Consider the following 16029-nt stretch of genomic DNA (forward strand, 5'->3'; position numbering starts at 1 on the left):
CACTTTCCACCTCAAGCGCCAACACCCCTCGCATCCTCTCCTGAAAGAGGCAGCTGTGTGGGTCCTGCCTACGCGTGGGTGCACGTGTACGCGCTTGGGAGAGCCCGTGGGTGTGTTCGGGTGTGAGCGCGTCTGGAAACCCGCAGGGCAACGCTGAAGGCTGGGAGAGCTCTATTGGTAGCCAAATTCGAGAACGCCCTATCCTAGGAGGCCACTAGCACGTGGCTTTGACAAGTAGGCCTGGAAGAGGCCCTCATTAGCCAGCTTCCTTCGGCAGCTCCCAACTCTTACATTCTCTTTGGGTTCAGACTGGTTTCGGGGCCAGCAGAGATCCGAGCTGAGAGGGAGTTCCTCGCTGGGGCCGAAGACCAAGTGCTGGTGAACCGGTTAAAGAGAAGTGACAGGATTTCCAGGCTCAGGAGATAGGAACAGCTGATTTCACTCGGGGTTCCCAGGAGAAAGCCTTTTTCCGGGCTGGAGGGAGGGTAGGGTCGAGGAGAGTAATTCTAGGATTTGTGGCGAGAAAAGTCGACCTCCGCCGGCGGGGCCCTGTCTTGCTTTCTCCCCATCCCTCTTCTCTTTCCTGCTTCAGACCTGTTCCCTGTCCCAGTAAACTTAGTGGCCTGGTCTGGCTTGTGACGACTGTTGGGTTTACTTTCTGCCCTTGACATACTAATATGTGACCAACTGCAGTACTGGTAATGTCTGATGCTCAACTGAGTTGATTCTCAAATATAATATTCTTTACAGCTTTTGCGCCCATCGATTAGTAAGTAAACTACCACCTACTACTAAGGGGACGGTGGAAACCAGTCGCAGGCGACTGAGACCCCTAGGTCAGCAGTCCTCCATCTCAGATATTCCTGGCGGGTTATAGCTAATGACTTTTCCCTGTGCCATAAGCAGTCACAGCCTGACCCGGTGATACTCCTTTACCCCGTAACCGTGGGGCAGTAGGCGGTCAGCAAGTACCCCCGTCGCAAGAGACTGGGGACTCCCCTGAAGTTCGCCTTCATGCTCCAGATTTTCTGCTTTCTCCCCTCCCCCTGCCTGCAACGCCCCCGCGCCTCGCCTGCCCCGGGATTTGCCGGCGTCTGGCTGGCCCTTTACTCCAGCCCTGGGTAAATCAGCCCGGAACTCGCCAGGCTCCGAGGCGCGGAGGGAGGCGTGGCGGCCCCGGCGAGGCTCTCGCCTGACTCCCGGAGTCTCGGCGGCGCGGCAGCTCCTGTCACTGCGGCGAGGGTCGGGCTCACGGCCGCGCGCCCCGCCGCCGCCACCGCCTCGATGCTGCAGCGCGGGGCGCAGTTCCTCCCGGCCCGGCGGCTGCAGTCGACCGAACACGCCGGCTCGGGAAGCCCGGAAGCCGGGCCCGCCCGGGCCACAACCGCAACGCGGGAGTCGGGCCGCCAGCCTCTCGCCTGAGCCGCGGACTCGCCCGGAAGCCGCGGGCAGCGGGCGGGGCACTGTGCAGTGGCGCGTAGGAAGACCGCCGATGTGTGCAGAGCGGCCCGAACTGAGGTCTCTGTGTGCGTGCGCGCGGGGATGCGTGTGTTTGCGCCTGTTTTTCCTTCTTCCCTCAAGGATGGCAATGGCTTGCAGCTGGCTGCTCCCTTAGGATTCTAGAGTTTGTGGAGCTCTAGGTTGTGAGCACAAACCACCCATATAATCCATTTTGCACGGGCGGTTTATATCAGGAGAAAAAAAGCGCAACTGGACGGGGGTGGGGCAGACCAAGGAAACCTTCTGGAAATACAAACACGCACGCACAACACTCATAAGACAGAGGAAGAATGAAAGACCTGGGAAGATGTCTGTAACCTTCCTGCTGGCCCTTCCATTTTTCCGGAAAGATTCTGGATCGTTTCTACCTTTTGAAGTCATCTTGGCATCTATTTTTTTGTAAGCTCTCTCCAGCTTAGTAGCGTGCGTGAGGGCGTGTGTGTATGTGTGCGCGCGCTTATCTGATGCATTTGACTGTCTTTTGTACAACTGCCCAGAAGCAAATGTGTTAACTCGGCGGTCCCCCTCGATGCCTGGCTTCTCGCAGAGCGCGGAGGACGCCCAGACCCATTTTCCAGTCTGGATTCGGAAGGGCTGCTCAGCTTTGGACCCTTGTGTGTGGATCGCTTTACCCAGAGGCTTGGAAAGCGCCAGTATTAACCTGCTTCCAGGTACATCACAAGGTCACCAGAGGGTCTTGCAGCCGTCTTGTTTCTGTGCATCTAGACCTTCCTGTCTTGGCCCGAAGGATATTTACGTTTCGGTCGACATAATTTGAAGCCAAAAGTTCAAACTGTCGAGCTGGTTTCTGCACAATCAAGGTAAAAAGAATTGCCTTTCAAACTGCTTAACAAAATCCCCGACTCTTCGACTCTTCCTTGCTGGTTCCTGGCTCTTTTGCCTCCCCACCAAAATGTCACCAGCTCTTGAATTACGTGGATCTGGGTTGGAGGAGAACTTGAAGGAAACGTGATAGAACCGCTATGCTAGACCACTCTTTTTGCTGCCCGTGGTCCTGTGGGCATCGAAGCCGATCGTGAGAAGGACCAGTCACCTCCTTGCTTTTCCTTCCCCGTGCTGTACTGTGTGTGTGTGTGTGTGCAAGTGTGAATGCGAGTGCGCGCGCGCCTGTCTGCGAGTGTGTGTGTGTTTGAGTGTGTTTCTGTGTGTGCGTGCGCGGCCGCCCTACCTCTGCCCGATCCCTGGGTGCAGAAACGCGGGTTTCATGGGGCGATCGCCGCGGATCCCCCGCCCAGCGCGACCTGCGGGCAACGGCGGCAGTGGCAGGAGCCGCCTCTCGGACTCCCTAGGATGCGGGTGCTGAGCTATGGCAAAGGGCAGCGAAGTGACGAGCGAGACCCGCGTACGACTGTGAAAGCCACCTGGAAACACCTTGCCGGGATTGTACCTGCGGGCAGAAAGTCTTCCTACGCCCGTCTTTCCTCTAGAGGCACCAGGTAACAAGCAAACGACTTCCCGCCTCACCCAGTTTCCCTCTGATCTTATTTGTAGTGTCTTATCTGCATTGCAGGCTACTTTACTTATTAATGTTTTGAAAATCATTAAGAAGGGCTGGGTATTCAAGGGCGCTCTGTGATGTAATATAATTTCTAGTAGGTGGAATATAAATCTATACCTGAGCATTTAATATAGTAGTGAAAGCTAAGAAAATATGGATACGCTCCACCCTAAGTGATGTTTTTGGAAGCTAGGCGTGTTGAACCTGTCTGAAGATGCCAGAGATTAAAGTCCCGTGTTTTCTTCAGGCTATGGTTGCCACGGACCATTTGGTATCCAACCCTTCCCAGATTGTGGAGTGTGAGAGGGTGTTTGGTTTCCACCCATCGTTTCAGGCAGGGATCACTTTGACCCTTCTCTTCCTCTGGTGCCAGGTTGTTTTCCTGATTGTCGACGAGCTTGCCAGATCCTTTAGTAGTTGTAAATTATGCATCTGGAGACTTTAATTCGAAATAGAGTTTTCTTGGAACTTGCTTTGAGTGGAAGGGAATTCATTGCCACGGGTGTATGTGTTGAGATACGGTGTTTAACTGCCAGGGTTGCTTTTATGTAGCAAAATAGATCCATATCTAGAGGAGCGCTGCTAAAACCACAACCTCAGTCCCCAATTGCATTGTCTCACTTGTGGAGAGGGGCTTGTACGCGAGTGGTTTGTTTTTATTTTGTTCTGCTTTTTTTTTTTTTTTGGTTTGTCTCTGTATAATGTGTATTTTGAAAATTCTTGCCAGTGCCTTGATTTACAAGGAGTAGCGTGGATTTGCGACTGCCGAATTAACATATTGGGTCTGATATGTTAAAAATGGAGATTCCCACAGCCGGCTGAGGCAGAACAAATTTAGTGAACTTCCAAAGCCCCTTACCCTCGCACCTTATTTCTCTCATTTCCTATCCCATCACCTCTGCATCCCCTACAGAAAATTTCTCTCCCTTCTCGAGGGCATTAGAATTAAGAAAATAAAGCACTTCCAAAGTAGTCTCATCAATGTTTTATTAGACAGTGAAGGCGGTCTGAATAATTCAGCTAGGGAATGCTCGTTTGTCTCCCGCCTTTGGGAGCTGCCTGCTCGCTGCACTCAACCAAGGGTTTGGCTCAGCCGAGCGCACGGTGCCCTGCTCCTGGAAGCAGTGACTGGGACTGCTCCGGGGGTTTCTCTTTGCTGAAGCCGCTTGGAAAGTGGAGGGGCGCTGCCTGCTTTTCCTCCGCCCGCTGCATTTTTAAAATAGATATCCGTATGATGGTATTTGCAGACTACAAGCCGGTCGCTAGCTAGCTGCTGTTGCTGTCCCTGCGCCTTGATGTCCCCGACTACTCTGGAGATTGGGCTCGGCTGCTGCTGCATCCCTCGCAGGCTGGTGGTGCTACAAGGCCGTGTTTGCAGCGGGCTTGGGGGCTGGGCTCCGCCACTGCAGCTGCCAGGCCCGCGTTGACACTTTCTTGGGGCCGGGCGGGAGAGCTCAGCGGGCCCCCTGGCAGACAGCGGGCGCATCATGGCAGAGGTGGCTGCCTGGATTTGAGACGGAGGAAGTGGAGAGACACACGTAGGGGGGTGGGGGTGAGCAGTGAGGTCCTGCCCGATTTCCTGCGCCTGCAGCCCCCTCTCCCTTCTTGGTAAATGAATATTCAAGTACATAGAAGGAAAGCTGGCTGGCTGCAAAAATGCCTTGATATTCAGATACTGCATGATTTCTCAGGATTCAAAACCTGAAACGAAGTGTGCTTTTCCTAGGCCTCTATTTGTTCCTCTCTTCTCTCCCCTCTTGCTCTCCTGGATTTAATCAGGTCATTTCTACTCCTGTTTTACCTCCAGTTGAAATACCACTGGAAAGACTGCTAACCTACCCGCACCCCAACTCCAATAAACACGAAGGAGTTGAAGGCCACTCTTTAGACAGATTTGCTCTGTAACTTTGAGGTCTAGGGAGAGCCAAGAAAGGATAGGGAGTATAACTCGACTTTAACAGAAAAGCAGGTCCCCCCTCTACTTTCTGAAGACTCAGAAAGAAAAGGGTACTGCCTGCATACATAGAGACTAAAAATAACTGAATTTGGGAGGAATTAGGTGAGGATTTTTCTTTTCTTTCATCTTTTCCTTTTTCTCTTTTAGTGAATTTATTTGTATTTCTCCTATCGCTCAGAAAATCATAGTCAGAAAATTGATTTGTGTATACTAAAAATCTGACAGAGATACCTTTTTGTCCCCCAGATTTCTTCAGAATATTATTACAACAGAAACTATAGCATACTCATAATATTTGTTAGCAAATAAGCCATCCCTGTTTAGAGGGTGCCCAAGAAGGATGGGATACTGGTGGAGAATATTAGTACTTTGGAAAATTTTGTGTTTTCTCCATGTCCCTCATTTCATTTCACCCTGGCCTTTTCTCATTAAGGATTCAGTCCTTTGCAGGTTAAGTCTTGCCCTTGTGCCCTCATCCTCTGGGAAGGTTGAAACAAATGTATTAACTGGATGTTGAGTGATCAGATGCCTAAACATAGATTTTGGTGTGATTCATGTTTAAAAATGCCATTCATTGGTGCAGACTGGAGGTAGGTGAAATGTCAAAACCAGACAGTCCCCCTAGCATAGAGTTTCATGTATAGAAGTTCCTTAAAAAATGGAGCTTTCTGCCTCCCTTCTCTTCTCTCTTGTCTGGAGAGAGAGAGAGGTGCAAACCAGTTTGAGGATCTGAGTCCACTGCCCTTGGTCAGCGTTGTACTTAGAGCTGGCTTGACTCACTAATAGGTCAAGACTATCAGGTATTGATAGAAAATTTCCTAGAAAAACCTTCCTTCCTTGTCAGCTCTCTTATGGTCACTAACAAGAGGGGCAGAACAATAGGAAAGCTAGGATACCCATGGAAACAGATGTGAGCATATAGGCAGGCGGAAAGGAGTTGTCATTTAGCTCCTGTCCTCGAGACCATTCCTTTTTGTCATTTTTTCACTTTCTCTTTTCAAGAGGAGAATGACCTTGAGCAACACCAGTCTTCTGTGCTTCGCATACCTCTTTTCCTCCCTCAAACATGTGATGTATATATGAACACACACACATACATACTTACACACACACCTGAGTTTTGAAATGAGATTCTTGTGCTTATGTGTTTTGGGAGGGGTTCATCAAATATATCTCTGACTGACACCAGCCAGAGGTGATTTTCTTTCCTTTTCCATAAGAGTATGTAGCAAGAGCTGTGGTCACTTGAGGCAAGATTGCCCCACCCTTATCCCCTCTTCCAGTATTTTTATCTTGTCTGTCATTCAGTGTATTCCTGGTATTAAAGCAGTGTCTGATTATGGCACTGGTGTTTAAGTGACCATCATATGTTATAACTGCCTTTTATCTTTTTATGAATGACCATAAGTTCCCTTTTGTGCATTTAAACCAGTGTTCTGTTTCCTCTTGCTTCTTGAAGCATTTTAGACTTCTTAGTTTTGCTGAGTTTTCTAGCTGGTGAAATTAGGATCTTGCTTTCTGCTGATACTATTGCTGTGTTGATATGTGGTTGGGATGAAATGCCTGCAGATTTCTAACAGTGTTCCTGCCTCTACATAAAATTACTATATCATAGTTCTATATCATAACTTAGTTATGATATATCTATATCATAACTATATCTATATCTATATCTATATGATATATCTATATATCTATAGATATATCTATATCTATATCATAACATAGTTCTATATCATATCCAGTTATTTTAAGGAAAATTTACTATAAATAAGATTGCTAAGTATTTTTGCCAATTTTAAGGTTGGAAGAAGAAAGCTACTTGAAAGTTTCTGATGGCTTAACTGGCTAATCTACTGACTCATTCCAGTGAATTTTATTTTCTGTTTACTCAGAAATGTAATATACTGGCATTACTTTCAGAGTTTTGTGTATAGTATAAATGGTTCTGAGTTTTATGTTTCATTGAAGAGTAAAGATATAAATTCAGGCCTTTTAATAGATGTGTTTGTGACCCTGGAGGATACATGACTAACTGGTAATTTTGCTAAATCATTCCACTGACACACATGTGCATAGCTCTGCCTTGTTCAATAAACCTTGAGAGTGAGACTACTTATTATAGTTCTACAGCCCACATTTTTATTCCTGTGGCATCCTTCAATCATTGAGGACTATTTAAAATCTAAGGCGGTATAATTTGTCCATTACATGGTGTGTTCATGGTGAAATTAAGAAGTATTATGTTTATAAGTATTGAAGCTATTCTGGTTAGAGGTGTAGCATTTTTATTATGCTCTATCAACATAAATTATATGTTATTATGAAAACTCCTGTTTTATGTAAGTATAACAAGAGCTAGAAAAAATAAAGAATTTAATTCAGATATAGTGCTGTTTTTTAAGCTTTTTCATCGTAGTGTTCTGATAGATTCTATTCTGACAGAATGCTTTTTACTGATCTATGACATAATTTAATACTAATTATGAAGATGGTTAACAAGTGATAGAAAATTACAAAGGAATTACATGGTTATATAAATGCTCTGTCACTTTACTGATAACAAGTAAGTCACATGAAAAGGGTTTTTTATTTAAACTACAAACTACATCCGTAAGGTTTCTCGGAAATTGGCTTTGATAGCCTATGTTTATTAAGTTACAAACTTGGTCACATTGGGAGGAAAATGCCAATTGACCAATTTAAGTGCTCTTAGAAAATACATCTTTTAATAAAATCTAATTGTAAACCTCATGCTTTTCTTCTTTTCTTTGTAGGAGCATATATGTAATTTATTGCTTTTTAAAAAGCTTCCAATGAAATATTTTGAAATCGGTGTTATTATAATCCTTATGAAGAACAATTAAGAATTACCACTGAATGTTGAATCTATTTTAGATTTTGTAACAAAAAAAACTCTCCAGAAAAGTAACAAAATACAGGAATAAAGCTGTAGGATCCTTTCACCAGCTCTGAGAGTGTTTCTGAATTCTTAGAAAAAGAACAAAAGAAAATGCCAGTTAGTTCAATAGATACTTAATTAGAACTAGTACACTTAATCAAGAGTTAGAAGCCAAAACAGTGCTGTTTACATTACTGTATTTTCACTTTGCCCTTTGTAGCTCTTTTAAGGAGTTGCTAAAGAGACCTAAAGGACATATATTAGTTGCTCTCCAGATTCTGTCACCCATGTTGACTTCTCATTTCCTGTCTTGAAGTAATCATGAATCTTAGTGGTATCACTTCCAAAGTTATATTTGCATTAAAGTGATTTACTAGTGGAAACATATCAACTCTGTAACCATGAAAACTAACTTCCTTGTACCTTCTTTGGAAGTAAAGGCTGTGGTATTTTCTCAATAATTAGCTCTTTTTGTTATTTTTTCCCATGGTGTAAAAGTTAGGTTACCAAGTGATTTATGTGCACTTGTCTTATTAGTGCTAAAGCATTTGTATAGCAGCGTTAAAATGCATATACTTTATAGGGAAACATTGAACACTGAATTGAGTACTCAGGACATATGCTTTATTCTACATGGATAGAGTTATCATTACATCACTAATATTCACTAATATATCACTAGTATTCACATATATTTTAATTTGAAATGCCTCACTTAACAGAAATATGCCTACCTTTAAATTGAAAATTTGGGGTTATTTATAGTAACTGTGTAGGACATTTGCCTTGTATTGACTCTTCAAATGTCAGGCACTTTGTCAACATGTAACTAGACATTGGATGCTGACCTCAAGAAACTTATTTTCTTAGTAACATGAAAGATATAACAAGTGTATAGCTTGAAAATAACTGATATTTTAAAATTCTATTTTGATATTTTATGCTTTGTAGTAGGGAAGACAGAGGAAATCAGGAAATTGTAACTGTGTTTTGTGGACAATGGTATTGCACAGTGGTTAGAAGCATGAACTTTGGGATTTCATATACCTGTGTCTCAGACCTGTATAACCTTGAGCGAGTCTTATAACCTGTCTGAGTCTTAGTGTCCTCACTTCTAAATGAAGCTAATAATAAAAGACACTTAGCTGTAGTCATCATCATCATCACCATCATCATTATCATCTCATCATTAGCTATCATGAGGGTAAAGGAGAAAACTAAAAGAAGTGGTAATTGAATGACTTCAAAGCCTATACTTGGGGCCATAGATGCTCAGGATTCCAGGGAATGCTAAAGGTCATCCAAACCAGGGGTCGTGCAGTCCAGTGTGCTCAGAGATCAAGCAGAAGATGTAAAGCAGGAAATCTGGCTGGCTTTAAGAAATTGTAGGCTGTAGGATCTCTGTTATACTGGAGAGTGCCTGACTTACCCAAGACATTCAAATTTAAATTCATTTTAACCCCTGATGAGTTTGGCATTATGAAACTTCTAAGTTATTCTGACATCCATTCAATCTTAAATTTTTTGGAAAGCATTCCTGCCATGTGGTCATCTTGACTCAGCTTGGATACCTTCAGTGATTCCAAAAATTACTCCATATAAAGTAGATTATTCCAATTTGTATAGTCTTATCATAAAATTCCTTTTTGGGATTGAGCCCAAAATCTGGTATCCTGTGGCTTCTGATTAATTTTAATATGGGAGGAGAGACACACAATAAGTCTAATTCCCAGTAACAGTACCTCAAATATTTAAAGTCAGTTACTCAAGATCCCTAACCGACAATTGCTCTGCTTATGATTAAACATAACTTGACCTAAACAGGTTTGGGACAGTTTTCTACGTGTCATGATTTCAAGCCTTTTACCTTTTACACTCAGTAAATTTTAGCTATCATAAATCTTCATCATTACCCTCTTTGAGATAGGCTCCAATTTGTTTTCTTGCTTCTTATTGAATTATGTTACCAGCACCAACAAGCCCTGTGGGTCTACTAGCGTAGAGTTGAGCAGGGCCATTGTTTCCTTACTCTTGACACTGGAGAAAGCCAGGTACATGCAGTAATCCTCCATCTAGCACTCCTGTCAGATATTACTGTTTGATCAATGACTTCTTCCCTTTTGAGCCTGGACAAGTCTTGAACATGTATCTCTAAGATGCTACGACTTGTCAATTCAAGTTTTGTCACAAGATTTAAAGTATTTGCCATTCTGAGTCTAGGCACTAGTAAAGATGCCTGAGACCACACTTTCAACATTCACATCACATGATTTGCTCCTAGTGCTCAAATTAATTAAATCTTCTCCACTAAATATTGAGACAAGTAACATAAATTTCAGTGTTGGTGTTCATAATATATACGAGAAACAATGGAATGGAGTAAGACAAGGTGGATTTTCACCTCGCCCTAACTTTATGGGTTGGCTTTCTGATTTAGACAAGAATGATTCAAGGCCCATTCTTTGATCCATTTACCAAATATTTCTTCATTATTTAATTCATGCTTTGATACTCTGCTAGCCATTTCTCCTTTGAGACGCAAAAGCCCAAATGGCATAGATACCACTCTGGGAAGCTGAAATCTCGAGTGAGGAACACATATTCTTTTAGTGAGGTAGCCCTAGGCCTGAGTCAGTCTTGATGGTATTCCCATATCTCTGCCTCTTAACTTACCCTTAAACCTAGATGATGTTGATTTCTAGTATATTTACTAACTTAATTTGTGTTACCTCCTCCATTATTGAATAAAGCCCATGTTTAGGCTCCTAGTAGTTTCCCCAGCCTTCATATGAGGTCACCTCCTAATTTCCAACAAAGGGAAAATTATTTGAATACAAAAGGAAATAGTCAAACTCCCTTTATCTGGTATCCTTGTAGAATGAGTCTTCTCCTTCTTGACCATTCTCCATGGTCTTGAATGTTATTCTTTTGAGGCATCATATTTAGAAATGCTTTTTTTAGATGTTTACTTTTAATGGAAATGCTGATAGTTATTAAAATTAACACACTAATTCTGAATATAGTTAACCTTTTCTTAATGACTTCATGTCTTCATTGTATATGTTGGTGATTGCAGAAAGCCCTTGGGGACCAGCCCATGACATGTTTAAGGCAGCTTATACTGATATTAAATTTTCCCCAACTTCTTTTCCTTCCCTTTATCTTCTGTGTATGATTAAAAACATTTTTTTCTTTGTTCTCATATAGCTAACATTTTTTTTCAGTGGGTCTGTTTTCCTTTTTAACGGACTGATTGGAAATTTATTGACAGAGTGGTAAGATTATTAGCTGTTTTTGTAAAATAGAGCCTGAGGATGACTAAAATTCTAAGATCCTCTCTATTGAGGAAAGCACATGAGTTTTCCTCCATGTACTATGTGGAAAGCACTGAAAGATGCTAATGTCTCCATGTACTATGTGGAAAGCACTGAAAGATGCTAATGTATCTTGCATAATATATGATTAGATGACGATGATGATGGTGAACAGGATCATCATCGTCATCATCACTTTCTGAGAATGTCCTTTGCGTACACTGTTGGTTTTTACTTTCTTCTAATCCATGAAATAACCTTCAGCTTAGGCATGATTGTATACATTTATAGAGGAGCAAGTTTGAGGCTGAGGACAGTTTCCTTGTCCGTGATTATATGACTAACAGACAATAGGGCTAGAATTGAAATACAAATATTTCTGATTCTAAAGAAGATGCTATATTTGCTATATGTAGATTTCCCTTTTCTCCTATCTCTTAAAGCTGTTTTTTGTTTATTATTATATAAATGTGTTTTTAACCTCTTTCAAGGATGCTGGCTATCTTCTGAATATGCATCTTATTCTCAATTTCTTTTCCCTTTGTACTCTATGAATTGCCATGTTTCATATCTGGAGGTTTTTGAAAGACTTTATGGTTATCCATTAGGGGATTCTCTAGCTGTTTGCATTGAGAAGGGAATGTTTGGTCCTGAGTCTGGAATATAAGTATATAATAATAATTATTATTATTATTTTTTGCTAAACAAGACTGTGTGATTTTGGGTGATTTACTCAATTCCCAATTCCCATCTGCAAAAGGGACTTGCAAGCCATTATAAACTGGCTTGTACATCTAGGTAATTAATAAATAATTGTTCCCTTTAGTGCTTTTCCTAGTATAGAAGAATCAGAAAATTCTGTGAAATGTTAGGACTGGATGGAACTTGGAGATCACTCTGTTTATCATTAAAACTTTTGCATGTGTCTAATTGTGCTCTACATTCCACTTGCCTCTGTGTGCAGGCTGCTGTTGCAATACTTAATTAGTGCTTCAGGCTTTAGCCCCAGATACCCCCTCCCTTTGGGACGGGGTCAGAAAAAAGTCAAATAACAAATTCATTTCTTCACCTTGTATCCAAATTTCTGTGCATTATTTCAATGACAGAGGGGCCTGACAGCCAAAATCTGATACTTAATTCTTGGTGTATCTGTTGGCAGAACGGACCATTTCTAGAGAAAGCCCTGTGGTCTGTTCCCATCTGCGATTTACGTTCTTACCTCCCTTGATGAATTCAGAATAACCACAAATCCATTGCAGGTCTTCCGATTGAGAGTAGATGTCTGTTTACCTTCCCCTTGAATCTGGATTGGCCTTGCAACTTGCTTTGAACAATAGTTGTGGCAGAAGTAATATGGTGTAACTTCCAAGCCAAATCCTCTAGAGACCATGTATCCTTCACTCTTAACCTCCTGGAGAAATGTTAACATCATGCGAAGAAGCCTGGGAACCCCTGCTGTAGGTAAATGGCCCAAGTGATCTCTAGCATCAATGGCAAGACATACTAATGAGGCCATCTTACACCATCCAGATACAGTTAAGCTTCCAAGTAATTATAGTAACATCATGAGTGATCACAGGTGAGAGCAGCAGAAGAACCTGCTCCAGTTGATGGTTGGAAAAGATAACTGAGACAACTACCACCCGCCTCCCACCCGCCTGCCTTGGGTGATGGGACATAGCCAGCCACCATGCCTATTTTGGAAAACAGCCCTGCCTCCTTTTTTTTTTTTTATTCTTTCAACAAATATTTGTTAAATATCTACTATATTCAGGCATGCTGCCCCTCCCTCTCTGGATTCATGGATTTTTTTTTTTTTTGCGGTACGCGGGCCTCTCACTGTTGTGGTCTCTCCCGTTGCGGAGCACAGGCTCCGGGTGCGCAGGCTAAGCGGCCATGGCTCACGGGCCCAGCCGCTCCGCGGCATGTGGGATCCTCCCGGACCGGGGCACGAACACGTGTCCCTTGCATCGGCAGGTGGACACTCAACCACTGCGCCACCAGGGAAGCCCTGGATTCATGGATTTTTGAAGAAAAGTATATTTTTTTCTTAAGCCTTTGGAAGTATTGGCTGATTCCTCAAATGCCTCAAGTTTCATCAGATTGATTTTTCCTAAGATGGATGAATGTATGTGAGAATTAATTTTGATTTGCCTGTTTTCTATTATAGCCACTTATCACCTGCCTTAGAGAAGCTTCCATGAAAAGGTTGTCCTCTCATGCTAGGGATCATGCTAGTCACCTAAAGCACGAGGGAGAATTTGTCTTTGTTTCTTCAAGTTACCTTTGGGCTTGGTTTGGTTCAGAGTGACATTTTGTTATTTCTCCAAGATTTCATTTTACCTTCTAATTATGTTTTAGTGATTCATATTTACTATTCATTTCTTCTGTAAATTAAACCTAGATTGCACAATTACTTTATTCTGGATCTTCATATACACCTCATTTTATTTAATAGTGTTCTCATTTATGTATCAAATTACTCTACAGGAATTTGATATACTGTTATAGATATAATAAGGTGCAGAGTATAGGCCATGGGGCAGTGCAATTATAATGGTTTTATAGCTTTCTGATTACTATTTATTTGCAAAAAAGACATAATTACAAAAAAAATAAAGTCAAATTCAATGTTTTTACTTTTGGTAAAACTGAGATACATTTGTTGGGGGGGGGTGCATGAGAATGCATATCACATTCACCTCAGTATTTTCTACAAAGATGTTTTGTTATGGATTTGAAAGTCTCCCTGGAATGTGTGGAATATGAAATATTTTATTTACATTTTCTTTCTCCTGTATCTTACTGTGATTTTAAAGTTTAATATAAGATAGGTAATATATGTTGCGCTAATCATTTGAAATTTCTGCTTGTGAATTCTAAAATAACCAAGTACCTATTCTATTTGCTACTTGTTGCAATATACATTAAAGTTGAATTTTTTAGCATGGTAGTATCAATTTCCGCATCTGTAAATGGGGCGAATGTTGACCTCCCACGGCCTACTGTGAGGAATAATGCATTCCCAGCACTTCACACATTAACTGGCAAATGATGGAATGCTCAAACAGCACTAGCAAAATATATGTCCTTGTATTTTATATATCAGAGTGTAATATTTGGTTTGAGTAGATTGTCAGCTTGCAAACATCTTTCTACTTTACTTTGTTGAGGTCCCAAATTGAAGGAATCTTCTAAGATAATATCAGGCAATACTTTGCTTCCCATTTGAATGCAGAAGTTTTTTAAAAAAAATATTAACAAAAAAGCAAACTTTCATATAGATCTAGAATAAGTATTGTTAAACTAGCTGGAATAATATTTTAAGAGAAACATCTCAAATAATGTATGGCTTTTAGAACATGATTAGGAAAACTGAAGATAATTATTTTACCACTTATCTAATAGGCACAACCAATGCAAGTTGTTTAGAGTTTTAAAATTATACAATTTGGGGGAGCTTGTGAAGAGAAAAATATATAAAATTACAAACCCAAAAGTTAGATAAAGTATCTTGTAAGGGGCCTGTGTGTGTAACACTGGCTTTGTGGCCTATCTGCTTTTCTTATTAAGGACATGTTCAATGAATTCAGGAGAAAATTAGTAACTTTCTTTTTATTTTCCTGATTAGGAAACTTGATTTTGTGGTTGTTTAGAGTAATTTGTGCTAAGAAATTTTTAAACTCATGGTAGCCTCTTTAATAGTTCTAGTACTTCTTCAAATATATTTTTATTAATTGAAAATTGAAATATTTATCTAAGTAGCCATATGACTATATGACTGTAGCACTTCTTGTTTTATTGGGATCAAAATAAATGGAGAAATCCATATGTGTAATTGGTGACCAAATTTTTCCAGTGATGTTGGAGAAATAGTTTATTCAATTTGAGGTGATGTCTATAGCATTACAATTGATAACATGGAAAAAATAATTATCTCTAAAGTATATTCAAAAAAGAAGCAGATTCCAGGCAATATTTGAGGAAAATAGAGAATTTCAGTGAAATCATGCTTGGTACAAAATGTGCACTCAGGAGGTGTTGTTTGAAAATTGATATGTACATTAATTAATAAATATTTGTTTTGGAATGTGGCTCTATAGCACAAAAATCTATTTTTCTAAAATAATGGGAAGAAATTAGTTTCATTTTTATAGTCATTTCCTGTAAATTGTTATTTACACTTTAATGTTATGAAAAAGAAAAAAAATCACTATTTTTGAAATATTAAAAAAAGCAGCCCTTGAAAAAAAATGTAATGTCATTCTGAAGATTTTCCCTATCTTGTCTGTTCACATATTCCCTCTACAAAATACAGTCTATACAGGGAATGAGAAGTATCAACTCTTTCAAACTGATTCAAAGCACATAGTACAAAATTTTCCTTGATGGGGTAATAAGTTTTGTGGGAATCTGTGCTTCTTAGATGGAGAGAGAGTCCATGTGAGCTGTGTGTAAATGGAGTTAGTACTCATTCTTGCTGAATTGGTACTGTCAGTAACAATTTGAAGACATGATTTGCCACTGTAAGTTGAAATCATGTGTTGATTATATAGCAATCCAAGGAGGAGAGACCTGCAGGTGAAAGAGTGAGACAGAGTGATAGGAGGATCCAAAGCTTGTTAGAGTTCAGGCTGTTTCATCAGCATTCTTCAGCATAAGATTTTTGGTTTCAGCACCTTAAGTTAAGGCTGGAAAACAGGGTTGTGTCACTTGGGACTCATTTAGCTGCAAGTGGAAAACCCAACCCACACTGGCTCAAGCATCTAAGGAATTTCTTGGTTCATACAACCAATAGCCTTAAGCAGGGTTATCTTCAGGTATAGCTTGATTCAGG

At 41.1% G+C, this 16029-nt stretch overlaps 1 protein-coding gene across 5 annotated transcripts in view; it reads left to right on the forward strand.

The window, feature by feature from the left end:
• Nucleotides 1–1251: 1251 nt before the first annotated feature.
• LRFN5 (leucine rich repeat and fibronectin type III domain containing 5) overlaps nucleotides 1252–16029 on the forward strand; it is a 256749-nt gene continuing 241971 nt past the window's right edge. For 4 of the 5 annotated variants that reach the window (XM_029238613.1, XM_029238617.1, XM_029238614.1 and 1 more), the window contains exon 1: nucleotides 1252–2957. The gene's annotated coding sequence lies outside the window, so the exon portion shown is untranslated. The remainder of the gene's footprint in view (nucleotides 2958–16029) is intronic. The other variant, XM_029238619.1, reaches the window with a different exon arrangement.

Source organism: Monodon monoceros, unplaced genomic scaffold (genome assembly GCF_005190385.1).
Source record: "Monodon monoceros isolate NGI ecotype Baffin Bay Population unplaced genomic scaffold, NGI_Narwhal_1 Super_Scaffold_21, whole genome shotgun sequence".
In the NCBI taxonomy this organism is placed as follows: domain Eukaryota; kingdom Metazoa; phylum Chordata; class Mammalia; order Artiodactyla; family Monodontidae; genus Monodon; species Monodon monoceros.